Raw genomic sequence first — 25,868 nt, 5'->3', positions numbered from 1 at the left:
ACTAATGATTCAAATACTTCGGTGATGTATAAATTAAATAACTAAGTAATACAAGCAAAAATAAGATATACAATCAACAGGTTGTATAATTATTGCAGACATGTGAAAATGTGTATATAAAAAAAACGGCTTACTTGACTTGTAAAGTTTGATGGTCAAATATCCAAGTGTTCTTGAATGCAACCTTGCTCATGAGGAAGTGGTGTGTTTTTATTGTGGCAACTTGCCAGGCAGTGTAACTACTTTTCTTTTGTCGAGCACAAAGAAAAGAACATCTTAGTTAAATGTAAGTTGTGTCTTGGATCAAAGATCCCATCTACTGCCCAAAACAGCAATTCAAATCTGCTGAAACAGCTACAAAAGCAACATGCTTGGACGAAGCTAGTAAAGAGAGACACACTTCACCTCCACCTAAGGATTTTAACGGAGGCCAGGACAACATTGATAGAGACATTGCAACGTATGTGGTAGAAGACATGCAGGCTATTTCTACAGTGGGGTCACCCGCTTTCAGGCAGCTAATTAGCATGATAGCGGGCATCAAATGGCACGAAAACATTTTTCCAAGTTCCTGGAGTGAGCACAAACATGGAAAGCAAGCTAAAGACACTCCAAACTCTGCCTCTGCTCAGGTACACACACTGTTAATTCTCTTATATACTCTTTCATTTTAGACTTCTAGAGCATGGGTGTCAAACTCGTATTTTGTAGCATCCCGGAAGAGTTAGTGCTGCAAAGGATTCTGGGTATTTGTTCTGTTGTGTTTATTAAAGTTAAAGTTAAAGTACCAATGATTGTCACACACACACTAGGTGGGGTGAAATTTGTCCTCTGCATTTGACCCATCCCCTTGATCGCCCCCCTGGGAGGTGAGGGGAGCAGTGGGCAGCAGCGGTGCCGCGCCCGGGAATCATTTTTGGTGATTTAACCCCTAATTCTAACCCTTGATGCTGAGTGCCAAGCAGGGAGGTAATGGGTCCCATTTTTATAGTCTTTGGTATGACTCGGCCGGGGTTTGAACCCACAACCTACCGAACTCAGGGCGGACACTCTAACCACTAGGCCATTGTGTTACGGTGCGGATGTTCTCCCGAAATGTGCTTGTCTATCTTGTTTGGTGTAGATTCACAGTGTGGCGTATATTTCTAACAGTGTTAAAGTTTTTTATACTGGCACCCTCAGTGTAACCTGTATCGTTGTTGATGAAGTATGCGTTGCATTCGCTCGTGTGTGCGTACATAAGCCGCACATATCTTGTGACTGGGTCTGAACGATGTTAGAATGGATGAAAAGCGGACGTGACGATAGCTCGTAGAGTACGTTAAAGGTTAATTTGTTCAACCTTGGCCCGCGGCTTTGTTCAGTATTAAATTTTGGCCCCACTCTGTATTTGAGTTTGACACCCCTGTTCTAGAGTGTTTGATTATCACATCACTCTAAATGTATAGACTATAAAGTTCACAAACATAAAGAGGGATGCTAGTGGGCCAGGCCAATCTTTCCTTTTCTTTAAACTAAAACTGGGGAAATGCGTAGAGTGTTCTGGGCTTCACTGAAGACATGATTTTATTTCACAATTCCTTGAGAGAGAGAAAAAAAGGCCTGGTTAGGCATGTGTGCTGTATATAGTGACATGACATATAATCATGTCATGTGTGCCTTCCTTGGCTGAAGCCAGGTTTACAGCTATGTTGTGACATATTATGCGGTTTGTTACTTATGTATGTTATGTTGCAGCTATTTAAAATAGTTTTGTCAATTCAGTGATGCAAATGCATGTCAAGTTGATCAACATATTGTATTATTCTCCAGTGCAATAACAGTACTGAAATGAAGGCTAAAAGGGCATTGGAGCCTGTGTATATGTGTATGTATATATATATACACATATACACATACACACACACATATATATATACACATATACACACACACACACATATATATATATATATACACACACACACACACACACACACACACACACACACACACACACACATATATATACACACACACACACACACACACACACACATATATATATATATATATATATATATATATATATATATAAAATACTTGGATTTCAGTGAATTCTAGCTATAAATATACTGCTCCCCCCTTAACCCTGCCCCCGTCCCCACCCATGCCGACCCCCCAAATCTCCCGAATTCGGAGGTCTCAAGGTTGGCAAGTATGCATTCATGTCCATTTCCAAAACAGAAAGTGCAAGATTGTCAGAGACATTTTAAAACAAGCTATTGGTGCACTTTTGTGCATGATGTCACTAAGATGACATATCAAAACACTAAATTAAAGTGCACTTTGTGTACAGAACGCCACTACAATAGTTTAAAACAAATTAAAGTGCACTTTTGTGCATGATGTCACACAAGAGTCAATTCAAAATGAGCTGCATAATAGGAAGTCAAATAGTGTATGTCCTTCGCTATGTGGTAGTGTGACAGTTTGACCCCACACTGTCACTGTTTGACCTTTGGACTTCCTCACAAACCGTGCACATTTGTTAGGAAGCTCAACATGGACACAAACATTCAATCTTGTTAGCCAGTGAAAAGCATGTGCTCAACAAACAAATTGTTACCTGTCACTCACCATGGCTCTGAACAATTGACCAAAAGAGTCAGGGTGGGGTTGAGGGCTTTATATAGGTGACCACACCTGCATTCACTAATTAGGCCAAATTTGGGTCGAACCATGATCTTCAAATGCTGGGTGTTACAGAAGGACACTGGACATTTAAAAGTTGTGTTGTCTAAGCCTGAATATACTATGTACAAAAATGACTGCTCTACACATGCAAAAGTACCATGTGAATACTTTTTAGACATGTGATGGTTATTTATGGTGAAATTTACAAAATAACTGTTTTCTTAATTTCCCCTGTCAAATTGGTCCCAGCTAGTGGGCGGGGCTAAGGGCTATTTAAGTTGGAAAATGCCGTTTTTCTGACAGTCTGCTGTCGGTCACTGCCAGACGAGGATCTCTGTCCTGAGCAAGAGTTTCGGTCTCCATGCATCAAACATCTACTGAGATTGTGGGTGCTTTGTTTTTTCTGTCGTTGTTCACCTTTTGACACTTTTTGGGATTTCAATAAATGTTTGTAAACTGTCACCAACTGCGTGCCTTGCCATCCTTGATTTGAAAGTCTGGTTTGCAAAGGTTACATTACCTTCACCCGAGCCTGGGTGTGACATATGGTGGCAGTGGTGGGATGGCAAGCCGCAGAGTTTACAAACATTTATCTGGCAGAGGGCAGGCCAGAACTGGTTTGAGATCCCAAGTGTCGGAGGTGGCAATGACAGAGGAGACTGATGAGATGGCTGGTCGAGGGGCCATGGCGATGAGGCTGGACCGGACGACTATGGCTGAGGAGCGTGAAGTTGGATGGAACACCGAGGAGTCCGAAGAAGACGTCAAAGGTTTTGAGAACTCTGGGGCTAGGCGTAAGCAGCATAGGAAGGGGTCTAGGAAGGCTAGGTGGTCTGCTGAGCCACCAAGGACTGAAAGAGTGTTAAATGAACCTACCCTGGTTAATATGTTCCAAGACTTTTTGATTGGACAGCAACGTAGGGAAGCTGTCCTAGTTCGTGAACTCCAGGAGTTAAAAACTGTCTGTACAAGACCTAGCCTAGATCACTCACTCACTAAACAAAATGCTAACCGTACTCCTGACGATAGTTGTGAGCAGTCGCCCAAACCCAAACCCAGAACTCGTCCACATCCAAATCTTAGTCCTCAAGCGTCGTCGTCCAGAGATTCCTCGCCACCTGATCATCATCTCCGACAAGGCCCAAAGATGCTCCCTTTCCAGCAGGGTGAGGACATCGAAAACTTTCTTGTCCGCTTCGAGCGCATCGCTCGCACCTGGGGCTGGCATCAGTCTGACTGGGCCTGCCGACTCGTTCCACTCTTGACCGGTAAAGCTCTGGATGCCTATTCTGCGATGGAGGAAGATGCTTCCAACGTCTATGCTGACCTAAAAGAAGCCCTCCTTGCTAAGTTTGATATCTCTCCTGAGACTTATAGGCTCCAGTTCCGGTCAACCTACATTCCCCCTGGTGAATCTCCCAAGGAGACTTACAACAGACTAAAAGGTCTCTACAGAAGATGGATCAAGCCGGAGCAGCGTTCCAAAGAAGACATCGCAGAGCTTTTTATCCTGGAGCAAATGATTCGCTTGCTGCCCAACGAAATGAAGAATTGGGTCAAGGAACACGAGCCAGAAGACGGACTTACTGCTGCTAAACTTGCAGGCCAGTACTTGAATGCTCGTAAAGGACTCCGAATGCCAAGGCAGCAGAACAACCGTGTAGCAGCTCAAGGTGCAGCCGACCTGTCACACCAAAGAGGTGTGCAGAAAGCAGGTGGTTACAGCACCTCAGGGGACAACAGACCGCTCCCGAGACAGAGTCCAGTGAAGGATCTCATCTGCTACCACTGCCAACAGCCGGGGCACCGAGCCCCAGTCTGCCCCTTGAAAGGTCCAAAGCTGTCCAGCTTCTGTCATGTTCCCCATCCATCTGTGTCAGCTTCAGTCATGGCACCTGCTCTTGCACCCAATCCTGAACCTGAGGCCAAACCTAACACTGAGCCTATCATGATGCCAGCTTGTGTTAATGGCCGTCCAGTGCAAGCACTGTTGGACACAGGTAGCTCCATGACACTGTTGAACCATTCTTTTGTGTCACTTGGTAATCTTGACTATCAGCATGCCACAGCCATTCAATGTGTCCATGGTGATCAAAAAATATATCCCGTGGCTGATGTGACCATCATCATCGATGACCAGGCTTTCTTGCTCCGTGTGGGGGTTCTTGATCACATGCCCCATGACATGATCTTGGGCAGAGACTTGCCTATTCTGCATGATCTTGTTCATCAGACACACAAGCAGAAAGTGAAATCCAGTTTTATTCCAGCCATTCAAGAGGCTTATCCAGTACGCACCCGTGCCCAGACAGCCAAGCTAGGGCTGGAGCCTCTTCCTGACTTGGACCCTTCTCTATGCCACCATATGTCACACCCAGAACTCGCCCACATCCAAATCTTAGTCCTCAAGCGTCGCCGTCCAGAGATTCCTCGCCACCTGACCATCATCTCAGACAAGGCCCAAAGATGCTCCCTTTCCAGCGGGGTGAGGACATCGAAAACTTTCTTGTCCGTTTTGAGCGCATTGCTCGCACCTGGGGCTGGCATCAGTCTGACTGGGCCTGCCGACTTGTTCCACTCTTGACCGGTAAAGCTCTGGATGCCTATTCTGCGATGGAGGAAGATTCTTCCAACGTCTATGCTGACCTTAAAGAAGCCCTCCTTGCTAAGTTTGATATCTCTCCTGAGACTTATAGGCTCCAGTTCCGGTCAACCTACATTCCCCCTGGTGAATCTCCCAAGGAGACTTACAACAGACTCAAAGGTCTCTACAGAAGATGGATCAAGCCAGAGCAGCGTTCCAAAGAAGACGTCGCAGAGCTTTTCATTCTGGAGCAAATGCTTCGCTTGCTGCCCAACGAAATGAAGACTTGGGTCAAGGAACACGAGCCAGAAGACGGACTTACTGCTGCTAAACTTGCAGGCCAGTACTTGAATGCTCGTAAAGGACTCCGAATGCCAAGGCAGCAGAACAACCGTGTAGCAGCTCAAGGTGCAGCCGACCTGTCACACCAAAGAGGTGTGCAGAAAGCAGGTGGTTACAGCACCTCAGGGGACAACAGACTGCTCCCGAGACAGAGTCCAGTGAAGGATCTCATCTGCTACCATTGCCAACAGCCAGGGCATCGAGCCCCAGTCTGCCCCTTGAAACAGAAGACCTGGTATGACCAAAAAGCACGTCACAGGGTGCTACAGCCAGGTCAAAAGGTCATGCTGTCGCTTCCAACCTCGCGTCATAAACTGCTGGCCCAATGGAAAGGTCCTTACTCCGTGGTCAGACAAGCTGGTCCAGTCACTTATGAGATCTCACATCCAGAGAAAAGAAAGGCATCCCAAGTGTACCACATCAACCTTCTGAAGGAATGGAAGGAGAGGAAATCCTCTGTGGAAGGAAAGGATGTCCAGGCCAGTCAAGTACCTACTCAAAGCCAGGAGTTGCAAGAGGAAAAGGTGATGCTGGTACGGGAAGTGGAAATGGAGGATGATGTGGAGGAGACAGATCTGTCCATGCTCACTACACCACAGAAACCTGATGTAAGTCACTTGTCTGCACAATCTGCCCGTAAACTATTGCAAGTGTGTGAAGAATTCCCCGTATTGTTCAGTGGAAAGCCAGGAAGAACTCCACTAATTGAACATGTCATTCATTTAAAAAACCCAACACCTATCCGTCAGCAACCCTACAGAGTGCCTGAGCGGCTGGTGGAGCCCCTCAACCATGAAATCCAAACCATGCTGGATCTAGGAGTGATTGAACCCTCAAACAGTGAGTGGTGTAACCCCATTGTCCTTGTTCCTAAAAAAGACAATACAATAAGAGTATGTAGTGACCTACGCAAAGTGAACGCCGTTTCTAAATTCGATGCTTATCCCATGCCACGTATTGATGAACTTCTTGAGAAGCTCGGCAAAGCTGTGTTCATTACCACCCTTGACCTGTGTAAGGGATACTGGCAAGTCCCTTTAGAGAAGGAGTCAAGGGAGTACACTGCCTTCCGTGGACCAAAGGGTCTCTATCATTACACGGTTATGCCGTTCGGACTCCATGGAGCCCCCGCAACATTTCAGCGGCTAATAAAGTTAAAGTTAAAGTTAAAGTACCAATGATTGTCACACACACACTAGGTGTGGCGAAATTATTCTCTGCATTTGACCCATCACCCTTGATCACCCCCTGGGAGGTGAGGGGAGCAGTGGGCAGCAGCGGTGGCCGCGCCCGGGAATCATTTTTGGTGATTTAACCCCCAATTCCAACCCTTGATACTGAGTGCCAAGCAGGGAGGAAATGGGTCCCATTTTTATAGTCTTTGGTATGACTCGGCCGGGGTTTGAACCCACAACCTACCGATCTCAGGGCGGACACTCTAACCACTAGGCCACTGAGTATTGGATCGCGTTCTGCAGGGGTGTGGCCAGTTCTCTGCTGCCTATCTCGATGATGTGGTGGTTTTCAGCACTTCCTGGAAAGACCACCTCTCTCACCTGCGTCAAGTCCTGCTCCGGATCCGTTCTGCCGGGCTCACTCTTAACACCCAGAAATGTGAGTGGGCCAAAACTGAGGTGTGTTACCTAGGTTACCATCTTGGCAACGGGCAGATACATCCTCAGGTGGACAAGGTGAAGGCTATCCAAGACAGTCCTAGACTTGGGGCTTTCCGGGTGGTACAGAAGATTTGTGCCCCACTTCTCTACCATCACAGCTCCTCTTGTCAAGCTGACAACCAAAGCATCCTCTAATCCAGTCAAATGGACAGACACATGTGAAACTGCCTTCATGAATGTCAAAACTATTCTATGCTCTTCCCCGGTCTTACAAAGTCCTGATTTCAACCAGCGATTCCTTGTTCAAGTTGATGCCTCCAGTGTGGGCCTTGGAGCCGTTCTAGCCCAAGGAAAGGAGGGCGAGGAACAACCGCTTCTATATCTGAGCCGTAAACTGCATCCCAGAGAAACTAGGTACTCTGCCATCGAAAAGGAATGTCTCGCCATCAAGTGGGCATTGGACAGCCTACGTTATTACCTTCTGGGACGGACCTTTGATCTGGAAACAGACCAACGGGCATTGAGCTGGATCAACTCCATGAGGGATAAGAACTCCCGTGTCACCAGATGGTACTTGGCGTTACAGCCCTATTGCTTCATCGTTACACATCGAGCTGGCAAAACTAACTTGCTAGCTGATTACCTGTCTCGTCTCCCTGGACTTGCTGTCGCTGGAGAGGAGGGAGGTAATGTGACAGTTTGACCCCACACTGTCACTGTTTGACCTTTGGACTTCCTCACAAACCGTGCACATTTGTTAGGAAGCTCAACATGGACACAAACATTAAATCTTGTTAGCCAGTGAAAAGCATGTGCTCAACAAACAAATTGTTACCTGTCACTCACCATGGCTCTGAACAATTGACCAAAAGAGTCAGGGTGGGGTTGAGGGCTTTATATAGGTGACCACACCTGCATTCACTAATTAGGCCAAATTTGGGTCGAACCATGATCTTCAAATGCTGGGTGTTACAGAAGGACACTGGACATTTAAAAGTTGTGTTGTCTAAGCCTGAATATACTATGTACAAAAATGACTGCTCTACACATGCAAAAGTACCATGTGAATACTTTTTAGACATGTGATGGTTATTTATGGTGAAATTTACAAAATAACTGTTTTCTTAATTTCCCCTGTCAAATTGGTCCCAGCTAGTGGGCGGGGCTAAGGGCTATTTAAGTTGGAAAATGCCGTTTTTCTGACAGTCTGCTGTCGGTCACTGCCAGACGAGGATCTCTGTCCTGAGCAAGAGTTTCGGTCTCCATGCATCAAACATCTACTGAGATTGTGGGTGCTTTGTTTTTTCTGTCGTTGTTCACCTTTTGACACTTTTTGGGATTTCAATAAATGTTTGTAAACTGTCACCAACTGCGTGCCTTGCCATCCTTGATTTGAAAGTCTGGTTTGCAAAGGTTACATTACCTTCACCCGAGCCTGGGTGTGACAGGTAGGTTCCTGCGGACGTTATCTCCTTCTGTTGTTGACTAGTTTTTTCGTACGGTGTTGATCTGGAAATGGTTGCGTCGGCATTTTGTTGGTGTGGCACCGGCCGGAGATGTCGACATGCGGAGTTTCAAGCACTCCTCATTCTCTAGCCCAGGCCTGGGGCCAAATTTAGAGGAAAAAAATGTGTCTGGGGGCCGGTACATCTAATTTTAGGAACATTAATACAAAACCTCACAATAATGTCTGATTGAATGCTAAAAACGTTACGACAGACCGAAAGAATGTGGGATTTACAATATTAAACTATGAAGGATAAAACACTGAATATTGACAACATATGAACGTCACACCCCCTCTTGATCGACATATTTTACAATCAAGCAAAACAACAAAAAATGCAACAAACAGCGATATATGAATGCAAAGGGTAAAAACTACAATCTGATATATGTCATATATCACTAAGCTTTAGAACTTTGTTGTAAAAATCTCTTTACCTGACACCCGCATTTCAGGCTGGCCGCTCTGGAAACACTCTGTGGAAACGCTCCCCACCCACACTGCTTGGTGCCTCGTCTGAGATGCTGTGACTTAGATTACCATAGTAACTAATGACGGAGATATATATATATCTACATATATACATATTTAAGAGTTATTTCTTTCTATAGTCATATTTGAAATAGCTATTGGTTTCCATTTGTACTCTTTCTAATTTTGGTACACTGTGAGTTACCTTGAGTTTGGGAATGTGGGGAGTAGCAGTACTCCTTTTCTTTAACTCATCCTGTCTCTTGCCGACGCGATTGAATGTGTTGTTTTTAGGTTGGTCTCTCCAAAGCTTTGGAAATAAATTGCAAAATACCTATTCTGTTCTGGTGATCATTCAAACTCAGCTTGTATGTCATTCGAAAGAACTTGGGATTGACCAGTAACTTAAATTCCCTTGGAGGAAGAACTGGTCCAAACGCAACACTAATTAGATGACCATAGTAACTAGTATATCATGCAAAAGCGCAGATTCCAAGCACTGAAATACTTTGTGTATCGAGACAAAAGACCAGGACTGACCTGCTCTTGGCCCTTGATGACGAGGGGTGGAACACGTTTATTTCCACTTCCTTTCAATGCCACCACCAGGAAGTGATCCTCCTCTCCAGTCCATCCCGTGGCGACCTGGGGAGGAAACAGACCGTGACATCCGTCTGTTCTCGCAAGAAGGAAGCGTCTGTGGATGGCGATGACCACAACGTATCCCACCGGGACTTAGCAAGATCACGATGCACTAATCAGGCAGATGGCGACTAGACTGTCCAGATTGTCTGGGAAGACGTTGGGCCTCTCATCCCAGCAGGCTTCGTCAATTCCTGCTCTCAGACTCGGGACGAGTGGATCGATACTGAAAGAACGATACTGTCGATACCAGACCTTCATGCTCTAATATTGATCCTAAAATCAAAGTATCGATACTTTTTGATACGTCAGGGGTGTCCAAACTTTTTTCCAGTGATATTTTTTTCTTGAAGAAAATGCTAAAAACGGATATTGTGTCAGCTTTGTATGATAAGTGACTCAGTATATTATTGATTATTAGTGACAACATTTCACATTTTTCTCATTAACCATTTTTTTCTTACATTTTTACTGTTTTTTTACAATAATAATTTGATTATGTAGCTGCATAACCACCTGTGTCAAAATATTAATCATATTTAACTTATGTGTTTATTATTGGGCCCTTGTATGTAAGTGTTTATTGTTGGGCCCTTGTACGTAACGGTGTTTATAATTGGGCCCTTGTACGTAACGGTGTTTATTATTGGGCCCTTGTATGCAACAGAGATTATTATTGGGCCCTTGTATATAACGGTGTTTATTATTGGGCCCTTGCACGCAACGGGGTTTATTATTAGGCCCTTGTACGCAACGGTGATTATTATTGGGCCCTTGTACGTAACTGTGTTTAATTTTGGGCCCTTGTATTCAAAAGTGTTTATTACTGGGCCGTTGTACGCAACAGTGTTTATTACTGGGCCCTTGTACGTAACGGTGTTTAGTATTGGGCCCTTGTACGCAACGGTGTTTAGTATTGGGCCCTTGTACGCAACGGTGTTTATTATTGGGCCCTTGTACGCAACGGTGTTTATTATTGGGCCCTTGTATGCAACAGAGTTTATTATTGGGCCCTTGTATGCAACAGAGTTTATTATTGGGCCCTTGTACGCAACGGTGTTTAGTATTGGGCCCTTGTACGCAACGGTGTTTATTATTGGGCCCTTGTATGCAACAGAGTTTATTATTGGGCCCTTGTATGCAACAGAGTTTATTATTGGGCCCTTGCACGCAACGGGGTTTATTATTAGGCCCTTGTACGTAACAGTGTTTATTATTGGGCCCTTGTACGCAACAGTGTTTATTATTGGGCCCTTGTACGCAACAGTGTTTAGTATTGGGCCCTTGTACGCAACAATGTTTATTATTGGGCCCTTGTACGCAACAATGTTTATTATTGGGCCCTTGTACGCAACAATGTTTATTATTGGGCCCTTGTACGCAACGGTGTTTATTATTGGGCCCATGTACGCAACAGAGTTTATTATTGGGCCCTTGTACGTAACGGTGTTTAGTATTGGGCCCTTGTACGCAACGGTGTTTAGTATTGGGCCCTTGTACGCAACGGTGTTTATTATTGGGCCCTTGTACGTAACGGTGTTTAGTATTGGGCCCTTGTACGCAACAGTGTTTAGTATTGGGCCCTTGTACGCAACGGTGTTTATTATTGGGCCCTTGTACGCAACAGAGTTTATTATTGGGCCCTTGTATGCAACAGAGTTTATTATTGGGCCCTTGCACGCAACGGGGTTTATTATTAGGCCCTTGTACATAACAGTGTTTATTATTGGGCCCTTGTACGCAACAGTGTTTAGTATTGGGCCCTTGTACGCAACGGTGTTTAGTATTGGGCCCTTGTACGCAACAATGTTTATTATTGGGCCCTTGTACGCAACAATGTTTATTATTGGGCCCTTGTACGCAACAATGTTTATTATTGGGCCCTTGTACGCAACGGTGTTTATTATTGGGCCCTTGAACGCAACGGTGTTTATTATTGGGCCCTTGAACGCAACGGTGTTTATTATTGGGCCCTTGAACGCAACGGTGTTTATTATTGGGCCCTTGAACGCAACGGTGTTTATTATTGGGCCCTTGTACGCAACGGTGTTTATTATTGGGCCCTTGTATTTAACTGTGTTTATTATTGGGCCCTTGTATTTAACTGTGTTTATTATTGGGCCCTTGTATTTAACTGTGTTTATTATTGGGCCCTTGTATTTAACTGTGTTTATTATTGGGCCCTTGTATGTAACAGTGTTTATTTTTGCCCTCTTGTATTTAACAGTGTTTATTGGGCCCTTGTACGTAACAGTGTTTATTATTGGGCCCTTGTACGTAACTGTGTTTAATTTTGGGCCCTTGTATTCAAAAGTGTTTATTATTGGGCCCTTGTATTCAAAAGTGTTTATTATTGGGCCCTTGTATTCAAAAGTGTTTATTATTGGGCCCTTGTATTCAAAAGTGTTTATTATTGGGCCCTTGTATTCAAAAGTGTTTATTATTGGGCCCTTGTATTCAAAAGTGTTTATTATTGGGCCCTTGTATTCAAAAGTGTTTTTTATTGGGCCCTTGTATTCAAAAGTGTTTTTTATTGGGCCCTTGTATTCAAAATTTTTTCTTATTGGGCCCTGGTATTCAAAAGTGTTTATTATTGGGTTTTGGTATTCAAAAGTGTTTATTATTGGGTTTTGGTATTCAAAAGGGCAGCACGTTGTCAGAGGGGTAAGTGCATCTGCCTCACAATACGAAGGTCCTGAGTAGTCTTGGGTTCAATCCCGGGCTCGGGATCTTTCTGTGTGGAGTTTGCATGTTCTCCCCGTGACTGCGTGGGTTCCCTCCGGGTACTCCGGCTTCCTCCCACCTCCAAAGACATGCACCTGGGGATAAGTTGATTGGCAACACTAAATTGGCCCTAGTGTGTGAATGTGAGTGTGAATGTTGTCTGTCTATCTGTGTTGGCCCTGCGATGAGGTGGCGACTTGTCCAGGGTGTACGCCGCCTTCTGCCCGATTGTAGCTGAGATAGGCTCCAGCGCCCCTCGCGACCCCAAAAGGGAATAAGCGGTAGAAAATGGATGGATGGATGGGTATTCAAAAGTGTTTATTATTGGGCCCTTGTATTCAAAAGTGTTTATTATTGGGCCCTTGTGTTTAACAGTGATTATTATTGGGCCCTTGTGTTTAACAGTGTTTATTATTGGGCCCTTGTGTTTAACAGTGTTTATTATTGGGCCCTTGTGTTTAACAGTGTTTTTTATTGGGCCCTTGTATGTAACAGTGTTTATTATTGGGCCCTTGTGTTTAACAGTGTTTATTATTGGGCCCTTGTGTTTAACAGTGTTTATTATTGGGCCCTTGCGTTTAACAGTGTTTATTATTGGTCCCTTGCGTTTAACAGTGTTTATTATTGGGCCCTTGTGTTTAACAGTGTTTATTATTGGGCCCTTGTGTTTAACAGTGTTTATTATTGGGCCATTGTATGTAACAGTGTTTATTATTGGGCCCTTGTATGTAACAGCATTTATTATTGGGCCCTTGTATGTAACACTGTTTATTATTGGGCCCTTGTATGTAACACTGTTTATTATTGGGCCCTTGTATGTAACAGCGTTTATTATTGGGTCCTTGTATGTAACAGTGCTTATTATTGGGCCCTTGTATGTAACAGTGCTTATTATTGGGCCTTTGTATGTAACACTGTTTATTATTGGGCCCTTGTATGTAACACTGTTTATTATTGGGCCCTTGTATGTAACACTGTTTATTATTGGGCCCTTGTATGTAACACTGTCTATTATTGGGCCCTTGTATGTAGCAATGTCTATTATTGGGCCCTTGTATGTAGCAATGTCTATTATTGGGCCCTTGTATGTAGCAATGTTTGTTATTGGGCCCTTGTATGTAGCAATGTTTATTATTGGGCCCTTGTATGTAAAAGTGTTTATTATTGGAACAGTGTTTATTATTGGGCCCTTGTGTTTAACGGTGTTTATTATTGGGCCCTTGTATGTAACAGTGTTTATTATTGGGCCCTTGTATGTAGCAGTGTTTATTATTAGGCCCTTGTATGTAGCAGTGTTTATTATTGGGCTCTTGTATGTAACAGTGTTCATTACTGGGCCCTTGTATGTAACAATGTTTATTTTTAGCCCCTTGTATGTAACAGTGTTTATTACTGGGCCCTTGTATGTAACAGTGTTTATTATTGGGCCCTTGTGCGTAACAGTGTTTATTATTGGGCCCTTGTATGTAACAGCGTTTATTATTGGGTCCTTGTATGTAACAGTTTATTATTGGGCCCTTGTATGTAACACTGTTTATTATTGGGCCCTTGTATGTAACACTGTTTATTATTGGGCTCTTGTATGTAACACTGTCTATTATTGGGCCCTTGTATGTAACACTGTCTATTATTGGGCCCTTGTATGTAACACTGTCTATTATTGGGCCCTTGTATGTAACACTGTCTATTTTTGGCTTGTGTTTAACAGTGTTTATTATTGGGCACTTGTGTTTAACAGTGTTTATTATTGGGCCCTCGTGTTTAACAGTGTTTATTATTGGGCCCTTGTGTTTAACAGTGTTTATTATTGGGCCCTTGTGTTTAACAGTGTTTATTATTGGGCCCTTGTGTTTAACAGTGTTTATTATTGGGCCCTTGTGTGTAGCAGTGTTTAATTTTGGGCCCCTGTGTTTAACAGTGTTTAATTTTGGGCCATTGTATTTAACCGTGTTTATTATTGGGCCCTTGTGTTTAACAGTGTTTATTATTGGGCCATTGTATGTAACAGTGTTTATTATTGGGCCCTTGTCCACCACGGGAATTTTTCCAGGAACTTCCCCACTTACCCGGGTAAATAAAGTTCCTCTGTGCTTCCACCAAAAACTACCCGGGTAGATTTAGTTCTTCAGGAACCTTTCAGAGTTCCTCCTAGCTCGGTGGGACTTTTTAGGGGCGGGCTGAACTGTCGAACGCTGATTGGTTGAACACAGTTGGGGGCGGTCCTAAAACTTATTTTCCAAACACACGACCACCATTGCGGAGAATGTGAGGACGACTTGTTTATTTCGTATTTCTTGTGTATTTATATTACAACAAACATGACAACGGAGAGGAAGAAAAACAAAATTAACTTCCGACTTAAGACATGTTTGTGCTGAAGAACGCTGATCAGGGAGCTATCTTTAAACTATATGCACTTTATTGTTGTTTACTATTTTTACAAACTCCATTTTGTTACGTGAAGCTACGAGAAATGGACAGACTTTTTTTTAAACGTATTTACGGAGGAGTATGAAGCCGGACTCGAAGCAACGACCTCAGCTGCTTACTATAACTTTCTTGGATAAATGTGAAATAAAGGAGGCAGCACACGGGTGGCACGAAATAACATCAAATATTAACTATTTACTTTATTACATGTTGTTAAAGTAGTCAATGACACTCCATTTGTGTGGTTATTAGTCTCAACCCCTCAACAGAATGCTAATGCTAACAAGCTAAAACACTGACATGTATTATAGATATATTATTTACATATACACTGACATGTATTCTTGATATACTGTTATTTACAGATAAACACTGACATTTATTCTTGATATATTATTTACAGATAAACACTGACATTTATTACTTATATATTGTTATTTAAAGATACACTGACATTATTTGTATATTGTTATTTACAGATGAACACTGACATGTATTCTTGATATATTTTTGTTTACATATAAACACTGACATGTATTTTTGATATTTTGTTATTTACAGATTAACACTGACATGTATTCTTGATATATTGTTTTTTACAGATAAACACTGACATGTGTTCTTGATATATTGTTATTTACAGATAAACATTGACATTTATTATTTATATATTATTTACATATAAACACTGACATTTATTATTTATATATTGTTATTTACAGATACATTGACATGTACTATTTATATATTGCTATTTACAGATAAACACTGACATTTATTCTTGATATATTGTTATTTACAGATAAACACTGACATTTATTCTTGATATATTGTTATTTACGGATAAACTGACATGTTTTCTTGATATATTGTTATTTACAGACAAACACTGACATGTATTATTTATATATTGTTATTTACAGATACACTGACATTATTGATATATTGTTATTTACAGATAAACACTACAGATAAACACTGACATTATTGATATATTGTTATTTACAGATGAACACTGACATTATTTATATATTGTTATTTACAGATGCACTGACATTATTTATATGTTATTTAAATATACACTGACATTTATATATTGTTATTTACAGATACACTGACATTTATTCTTGATATATTGTTATTTACAGATGAACTCTGACATGTATTATGTATATATTGTTATTTGCAGATACACTGACATTAATTATATATTATTGACAGATACACTGACATTTATTCTTGATATATTGTTACAGATGAACACTGACACGTATTCTTGATATATTGTTATTTACAGATAAACACTGACATGCATTATTTATATATTGTTATTTACAGATACACTGACATGTATTATTGATATATTATTTACAGATGAACACTGACATTTATTATTTATATATTGTTATTTACAGATACACTGACATTATTTATATATTGTTATTTAAATATACACTGACATTATTTATATATTGTTATTTACAGATACACTGACATTTATTCTTGATTATATTGTTATTTACAGATGAACACTGACATGTATTATTTATATATTGTTATTTGCAGATACACTGACATTAATTATATATTATTTACAGATACACTGACATTTATTCTTGATATATTGTTACAGATGAACACTGACACGTATTCTTGATATATTGTTATTTACAGATGAACACTGACATTTATTCTTGATATATTATTTACAGATAAACACTGACATTTATTATTTATATATTGTTATTTACAGATACACTAACATTATTTATATATTGTTATTTACAGATACACTGACATTTATTCTTGATATATTGTTATTTACAGATAAACACTGACATGTATTCTTGATATATTGTTATTTACATATAAACACTGACATTCAGTATTTATATATTGTTATTTACAGATAAACACTGACATGTATTCTTGATATATTGTTATTTACAGATAAACACTGACATTTATTCTTGATATATTGTTATTTACAGATACACTGACATGTATTATTGATATATTGTTATTTACAGATACACTGACATTATTTATATATTGTTATTTACATATACACTGACATTATTTATGTATTGTTATTTACAGATACACTGACATTTATTCTTGATATATTGTTATTTACAGATGAACACTGACTATTATTTATATATTGTTATTTACAGATACACTGACATTTATTCTTGATATATTGTTATTTACAGATGAACACTGACATTTATTATTTATATATTGTTATTTACAGATACACTGACATTTATTCTTGATATATTATTTACAGATGAACACTGACATTTATTATTTATATATTGTTATTTACAGATACACTGACATTTATTCTTGATATATTGTTATTTACAGATAACACTAGAGATGACACTATTATCTGCTCACAGACGCTACCCGGTGGTTGTTTGAGCACACTGCAGCTAGTACCGGATGGTGCCTTCAGTCACTCGCAGGATTCTCACAGGACTGAGGCCCAAATACAACCTTACCTACAACACGTCCGTTAGTTTTCCGACTCATCCCACTCAGATGAAGCTCTTTCTAACACTCCACACGACAAAACGATGAAAAGCATGTATGATATCGTATACATCAGTGTCAGTATCAGCCGATACTCAAGGCTGCAATAGCAGGAATGGGAAGTGAAAATGGGGACACCTACTTGATGTCATGCTCCAAGTGCCGCAGCGACATGCATTCATTGTGACGCTGATAGTGCCACACCCGCACCTGGAAATGAAAATATCACACGTTATTTTCCAAGGCTGTCTCTATTTTTAGGAACTGTGCTTTTTTTTTTTTTAAGGACGTGCCCGTCATTCTTTCCTTGGCACCTTGGTGTTATTGCACATGTGTGGTGTCTCCGTCACAGATATTCCTACAAAACCCAAATCCAGTGAAGTTGGCACATTGTGTAAATGGTAAATAAAAACAGAATACAATAATTTGCAAATCCTTTTCAACTTATATTCACTAGAATAGACTGCAAAGACAAGATATTTAATGTTCCAACTGAGAAACGTATTTTTTTTTTGCAATTAATCATTAACTTAGAATTTAATGGCAGCAACACGTTGCAAACAAGTTCTCAGAGGCATTTTTACCACTGTGTTACATGGCCTTTCCTTTTAACAACACTCCGTAAACGTTTGGGAACTGAGGAGACACATTTTTTAAGCTTTTCAGGTGGAATTCTTTCCCATTCTTGCTTGATGTACAGCTTAAGTTGTTCAACAGTCCGGGGGTCTCCGTTGTGGTATTTTAGGCTTCATAATGCGCCACACATTTTCAATGGGAGACAGGTCTGGACTACAGGCAGGCCAGTCTAGTACACGCACTTGTAACACGTGCGGAATGTGGCTTGGCATTGTTTTGCTGAAATAAGCAGGGGCGTCCATTAAAAATATGTTGCTTGGATGGCAACATATGTTGCTCCAAAACCTGTATGTACCTTTCAGCATTAATGGTGCCTTCACAGATGTGTAAGTTACCCATGCCTTGGGCACTAATACACCCCCATACCATCACAGATGCTGGCTTTTCAACTTGGCGCCTGTAACAATCCGGATGGTTCTTTTTCTCTCACGACGTCCACAGTTTCCAAAAACCATTTGAAATGTGGACTCGTCAGAGACCACAGAACACTTTTCCACTTTGCATCAGTCCATCTTAGATGAGCTCGGGCCCAGCGAAGCCGGCGGCCTTTCTGGGTGTTGTTGATAAATGGTTTTGGCTTTGCATAGTAGAGTTTTAACTTGCACTTGCAGATGTAGCGACCAACTGTAGTTACTGACAGTGGGTTTCTGAAGTGTTCCTGAGCCCATGCGGTGATATCCTTTACACACTGATGTCACTTTTTGATGCAGTACCGCCTGAGGGATCCAAGGTCACGGGCATTCAATGTCACATGCAGTGATTTCTCCAGATTCTCTGAACCTTTTGATGATATTACGGACCGTAGATGGTGAAATCCCTAATTTTCTTGCAGTAGCTTGTTGAGAAATGTTGTTCTTAAACTGTTCAACAATTTGCTCCTTGTTTGTGAATGACTGAGCATTTCATGGAAGCTGCTTTATACCCAATCATGGCACCCACCTATTCCCAATTAGCCTGTCTACCTGTGGGATGTTCCAAATAAGTGTTTGATGATCATTCATCAACTTTCTCACTCTTTTTTGCCACTTGTGCCAGCTTTTTTGAAACATGTTGCAGGAATCAAACTACAAATGAGCTAATATTTGCAAATAATAACAAAGTTTTCCAGTGTGAACATGAAATATCTTGTCTTTGCAGTCTATTCAATTGAATATAAGTTGAAAAGGATTTGCAAATCATTGTATTCTGTTTTTATTTACCATTTACACAACGTGCCAACTTCACTGGTTTTGGGTTTTGTATTTCTATTGTCACCACAGAAGAGATGAAAAAATGTGGGACTGGCGTCTTGGCGCCAACAACCCTTCGCTTTCATTTCTGCTCCCAGTGCCGCTCAGGACGGCCCTGGTTTCTCATGTTGCTAATTGGCGGGCTCGTTAAGAGTGTCTTCCTTGTGCAAAACCTTCCTAATTAATGACGGTCATTACAGCGGGCGACAAGGTCATTTGTCAAGGTGAAGTAGCGTTCAGTGGCTGGGAGCTTAAAATCACCGCTTTGAAATCCTTCTGATGGATCCCTGGCTGAGGATGAAACAACATGTTTCTGTCGTTGCCGTGGCGACCGCGGATCACACATTTTTAATGGGTTGTCCTGCCAGGAAACTTCATGTTGTGTTAGCCCCAGGATGGTTTTTTAGGATACTTGCTAACGACGCGAAAACTTCCGTCTCCTTGTATTACGGCAGTTATGTTCGTGCACGCCGTCACTGTTCCCATGGCTTTCTTTTTGTCATCTTTATTGGAAAAACATATCATATAAAACATTACATACAAAAAAATTGCTTAAGGATAAAATAATTATTTTTTAAACCGTATAGAAACACGAACAATGTGCTCAGCAGCCTTAAATAGGTAATAAATAAAAAAAAATACTACTTTATTTTACACACACACACATATACACCCCAAACCATCACTGATGGTGGAAACTTTACACTAGACTTCAGGCAACGTGGATCCTGTGCCTCTCCTGTCTTACTCCAGACTCTGGGACCTCGATTTCCAAAGGAAATGCAAAATTTGCATGGTTGGGTGATGGTTTGGGGTGCCATGTCATCTGCTGATGTCGGTCCACTCTGTTTCCTGAGATCCAGGGTCAACGCAGCCGTCTACCAGCAAGTTTTAGAGCACTTCATGCTTCCTGCTGCTGACCTGCTCTATGGAGATGGAGATTTCAAGTTCCAACAGGACTTGGCGCCTGCACACAGCGCAAAATCTACCCGTGCCTGGTTTACGGACCATGGTATTTCTGTTCTAAATTGGCCCGCCAACTCCCCTGACCTTAGCCCCATAGAAAATCTGTGGGGTATTGTGAAAAGGAAGATGCAGAATGCCAGACCCAAAAACGCAGAAGAGTTGAAGGCCACTATCAGAGCAACCTGGGCTCTCATAACACCTGAGCAGTGCCAGAAACTCATCGACTCCATGCCACGCCGCATTAACGCAGTAATTGAGGCAAAAGGAGCTCCAACCAAGTATTGAGTATTGTACATGTTCATATTTTTCATTTTCATACTTTTCAGTTGGCCAACATTTCTAAAAATCCCTTTTTTGTATTAGCCTTAAGTAATATTCTAATTTTGTGACACACGGAATTTTGGATTTTCATTTGTTGCCACTTCAAATCATCAAAATTAAATGAAATAAACATTTGAATGCATCAGTCTGTGTGCAATGAATAAATATAATGTACAAGTTACACTTTTTGAATGCAATTACTGAAATAAATCAAGTTTTTCAAAATATTGTAATTTACTGGCTTTTACCTGTATATACACACATATACATATATATATATATATATATATATATATATATATATGTATATATATATATATATACATATATATATATATATATATATATATATATATATATATACACATACATACATACACACACACACACACACACACACACACACACACACATATATATCAATTCACAATTTCATGTATTATTCATATATTTACACAAACTGACATTTTTTATCAATTGTTATTTACAAATAAACACTGACATGTATTATTTATATATTGTTATTTACAGTAAACGCTGACATGTATTATTTATGTATTGTTATTTACAGATAAACGCTGACATGTATTATTTAAATATTGTTATTTACAGATAAACACTGACATTTATTATTTATACATTGTTTTTACAGAAACATTGGTATGTATTATTTATATATTGTTATTCACAGAAACACTGACAAGCATTATTTATATATTTTTACAGATAAACACTGACATTTATTATGTATATATTGTTATTTACAGATAATCACTGACATTCATTATTTATATATTGTTATTTACAAATAAACACTGACATGTATTATTTATATATTGTTTTTACAGAAACACTGGCATGTATTATTTATACATTGTTATTTACGGATAAACACTGACTATTATTTATATATTGTTTTTTACAGAAACACTGACATGTATTATTTATACATTGTTATTCACGGATAAACTGACATGTATTATTTATATACTGGTATTTACATATAAACACTGGCATGTATTATTTATATATTGTTTTTTACAGATAAACACTGACATTTATCATTTATATATTGTTTTTTACAGAAACACTGGCATGTATTATTTATATACTGGTATTTACAGTTAAACACTGAGATGTATTATTTATATATTGTTATTTACATTCAAACACTGGCATGTATTATTTATATATTGTTATTTACAGATAAACACTGACATTTATTATGTATATATTGTCATTTACAGATAAACACAGATATATTATTTATAAATTGTTTTTTACAGAAACACTGACATGTATTTTTTATAGATTGTTATTTACGGGTAAACACTGACATTTATATTTATATATTGTTTTTTACAGAAACACTGGCATGTATTATTTATATATTGGTATTTACGGATAAACTCTGACATGTATTATTTATATACTGGTATTTACAGTTAAACACAGATGTATTATTTATATATTGTTATTTACATATAAACACTGGCATGTATTATTTATATATTGTTATTTACAGATAAACACTGACATTTATTATGTATATATTGTCATTTACAGATAAACACAGATGTATTATTTATAAATTGTTTTTTACAGAAACACTGGCATGTATTATTTATAGATTGTTATTTACGGGTAAACACTGACATGTATTATTTACATATTGTTATTAACAGATAAACACTGATATTAATTAATTATATGTCATTTACGGGTAAACACTGACATGTATTATTTAAATATTGTTATTTACAGATAAACACTGATATTTATTATTCATATATTGTTATTTAAAGATAAACACTGAAATGTATTATTTATATGCTGTTATTTACAGATAAACACTGGCATGTAAATTTATATATTGTTATTTACAGATAAACACTGACATTTATTATTTATATATTTTTATTTACGGATAAACACTGACATTATTTATATATTGTTATTTACAGATAAACACTGGCATGTATTATTTATATATTGTTATTTACAGATAAACACTGACATTTATTATTTATATATTTTTATTTACGGATAAACACTGACATTTATATATTGTTATTTACAGATAAACACTGGCATGTATTATTTATATATTGTTATTTACAGATAAACACTGACATTTATTATTTCTACATATCATTTAAAAGTCTACTTTTTGTCAGATATACATTTAAGTTGCAGCAAGTGCCTTGTTTGAGAGAAAAATAATCTTTTTTTTTTTTAAATACATTCAATTTATATCAAACCTTTTTTTTTTTTTATCCACGCATTAATCACATAAAAACATTCAATTTATTCTAACAATAAAATCGCATTTGTGACCAAACAATGGGGTAGTTTATTACTTTAATTGACATTTGTAAATTAAGCGAGTTAATCCTACTAATAATACTTGTGATTAATCAAGATTAAATCAATTTCAAAACCATTTATCGTTTGACAGCATTACTAATAACAGCTCGATAATAATGAATGCATTTAATATTCACTTCCTGCCGGGGGCCAACAAAAAATTGGCTGTGGGCCGGAATTACACCCCGGGCCGCACTTTGGACACCCCTGCTTTAGAATAATATGACTCAAGTAAAAATAGTCATACAAAAAAATACTTGAATATGTAAGTATTCAGGGGGGAAAAAATCAAGACTGAGTAACTTCTGACTATTTGTAGCTATTTCTAATTTGCATAATGAGTGTAAAAGTGCATGTTTTGATAGAACAGGGCTAATAGCATATGCGCAGCTAAAACATTCAAACAAATAATATAAATCTACAACTTACCGCAGCGTGTTTACTTTAGTCGAGGTGGAATTCTTGTAGGCTGAAATGTGAACGTTTTTTGTTTTTTTTACCGACACACGCGATGACATAAATGTTCTGTTTCATAGTTTCTAAGTAAACATTGAAGAGTTCGTCCGACAGCAGGGCTCCTATTACGGCGTGGTCACGTGACCGCCAGGCTCTATTGGATTGGTGGAAAGGAGTCATGTGACAGAACACTTCGTGCGAGCAGCGTGAAAGCTTCCTGATTGCAGAACGCCAACAGGTGAGGACATAAGACGTCTTATAAGTAGACGCAGCATTGGCTGTTGTGACGCGAGAAATTGGGCCGCCATCTTGAAGTGGTGATGAGGAGCCGGCGAGCAGCCTAAACTGACAGTTGACAGGTAGAAAACAAAGATGGTGTTCAGCGTTTTTTTTAGTTTTAGTTTAGTTTATTATTATTTCCTCAACAAAATAAACAAACAGTTTTACATAAACAAACAGATGTACATTCATAAATTTAAAAAAAAAAATGTTGCAGACCGAAAGGGTTTAGGCTGAAGTTGAACACTTATTGCGCCTAACCCTATAAACAAAGTCAAGTATGAGATGAGATTCCAAAAAAAATATGAAAATTCCTTTTCACAACATATTCTAAATACACTTTGTACACAACATAAATACTGTTCAATTATATACACAGTAAAGGCATGTGAAATATCCTTGTACACGTGTTAAACCTTTGCACCAATTATATACTATATACAAACAATTATACTTCCATTATATTTATATCCCACATTTCGTTTTTAATTAACATTGATCATAGTATTAACTACTGTGTTGATTCAAGAGTGATATATTTTTCCAAGACATTGGCCTTAAAAAAAATTTTTTAAATGTGTGATTGGAACTGGAACATTTTAAGGAGTTTTAAGGACTTTTCCTGCTCAAATGAGCGGACTGTTGAAAATAGGAATCGGGGGATTACTTTTCACAAGTAGGATTTAACATTAACGTACTATTGCTTGTATTTTGTGAAAAGAATATTAGCACAGAGTTGAGAAGGAGCAAAGATCTTCAATAGTACTGAAATCGTAATAGAATAATAGAATTGCTTGTCAATTAAAATAATTACATTTAAAAATGTATAAGTCTTCGAGTAACAATATTCAAATAATGACATTGTTGGGTAGGACAGAATTTGGTTTTATTCTGAATCTAGTGAAACAGATTGGTGGTTTTAGCTGATATAAAGACTTTCAGGTGTTTATTTATGTTTAAGTATTTGGCAGACATTTTTATCCAAAGCGACATACATAAAAAATACGTATAAAACAATCACTGTAAACATGATCATTTACGGGAAGAATGTAATACAAAATATCAATACAAAGTGTATAGACAGAATAAACTCAGCAACAGAGTTACAGTCTATAGGTCCCTAAGATATATAGATATCTATGTATTCATACATTGTTTATGTAGGATATACGCATGTATATATAACCTAATCATATTGTTTCTTCAATTTAAAAATAGCTAACCCTTCTCTGGGATTATATTCCCAGTTTTGATCTCGGACGCCTGGTCACTTATAGCGTATAAGAATATTTTATTACTGTTAAGCAAACTACGAATAATAAAACACGCCAAAATATGTGTCCTTTATCATAGCTACACGTATGACAAAAAAAGCGTGAAAATCAGTAGTATTCAGTGAGGTAAGATGAATCAAATGCGCTGACAGTTCATTGCTCCTGCCAAATGAATTGCACTGAGTGGAGAGGATCACCACTCCAAGATGGCGGCCCCGCGTCTCATCAGCGCCAGTAGGCAGTAGCGCCAGTAGCTGCGTACCCTTAGAAGGTGTCTTATAGGTGAGGAGAACGACGCGCACAGCAGGTGTAAAGTCCCTGCCTGACGTGCCAAAAAAGGAAGTGGACCGAAGAAAATAAGAGCTTAAACAGGAAATGATCCGAGACAAAAGAGATTCATAAACAAAGTCCAACAGTTTATTTATTAAATATGTTCTGTTGAACCACTAATAGTAATATAAGGTAGTCCGCAGTGTTATTGTTATATTTTAGGGTTTGATTTTTTTTTTTTTTGAACTTTTAGCAAGTTGCATATTTATTTATTTCAACGCGTCATGTTTTCCCATGTTTATTTATTTCAGAGCTGTCAACAATAACGGTTTTAATTCATGTGATTATTTGCATATAATCAGGTTAATCAGGCAATTTATTTTGATTGCATTTGCTCCTTCATTGCAGCACAGCTGCTGGCAAAAAACGGTGTGGGTTGCCAGACGGTCAGCGGTCAGGTCAAAGCACACGTCAGTGCGTAGATGAGGGAGGAGACTCCATCAACTCAATAATATAAAACTGTCACAGAGTTTGGAG

At 39.0% G+C, this 25,868-nt stretch overlaps 1 protein-coding gene across 2 annotated transcripts in view; it reads right to left on the bottom strand.

Moving 5' to 3' along the window:
* Positions 1–23,601, bottom strand: part of col8a2 (collagen, type VIII, alpha 2) — a 378,648-nt gene extending 355,047 nt beyond the window's left edge. For both annotated transcript variants that reach the window (XM_061982451.1, XM_061982453.1), the window contains exons 1-2: positions 23,482–23,601; positions 9,737–9,841 (exon numbers count right to left, since the gene is read on the bottom strand). The gene's annotated coding sequence lies outside the window, so the exon portion shown is untranslated. The remainder of the gene's footprint in view (positions 1–9,736; positions 9,842–23,481) is intronic.
* Between the last annotated feature and the right edge of the window lie 2,267 nt (positions 23,602–25,868).

This window comes from Nerophis lumbriciformis, linkage group LG21 (genome assembly GCF_033978685.3).
Source record: "Nerophis lumbriciformis linkage group LG21, RoL_Nlum_v2.1, whole genome shotgun sequence".
NCBI classification, from domain to species: Eukaryota; Metazoa; Chordata; class Actinopteri; order Syngnathiformes; family Syngnathidae; genus Nerophis; species Nerophis lumbriciformis.
Note: the sequence above shows the minus strand (reverse complement) of the source record. Positions and strands in the feature narration are given on the sequence as shown.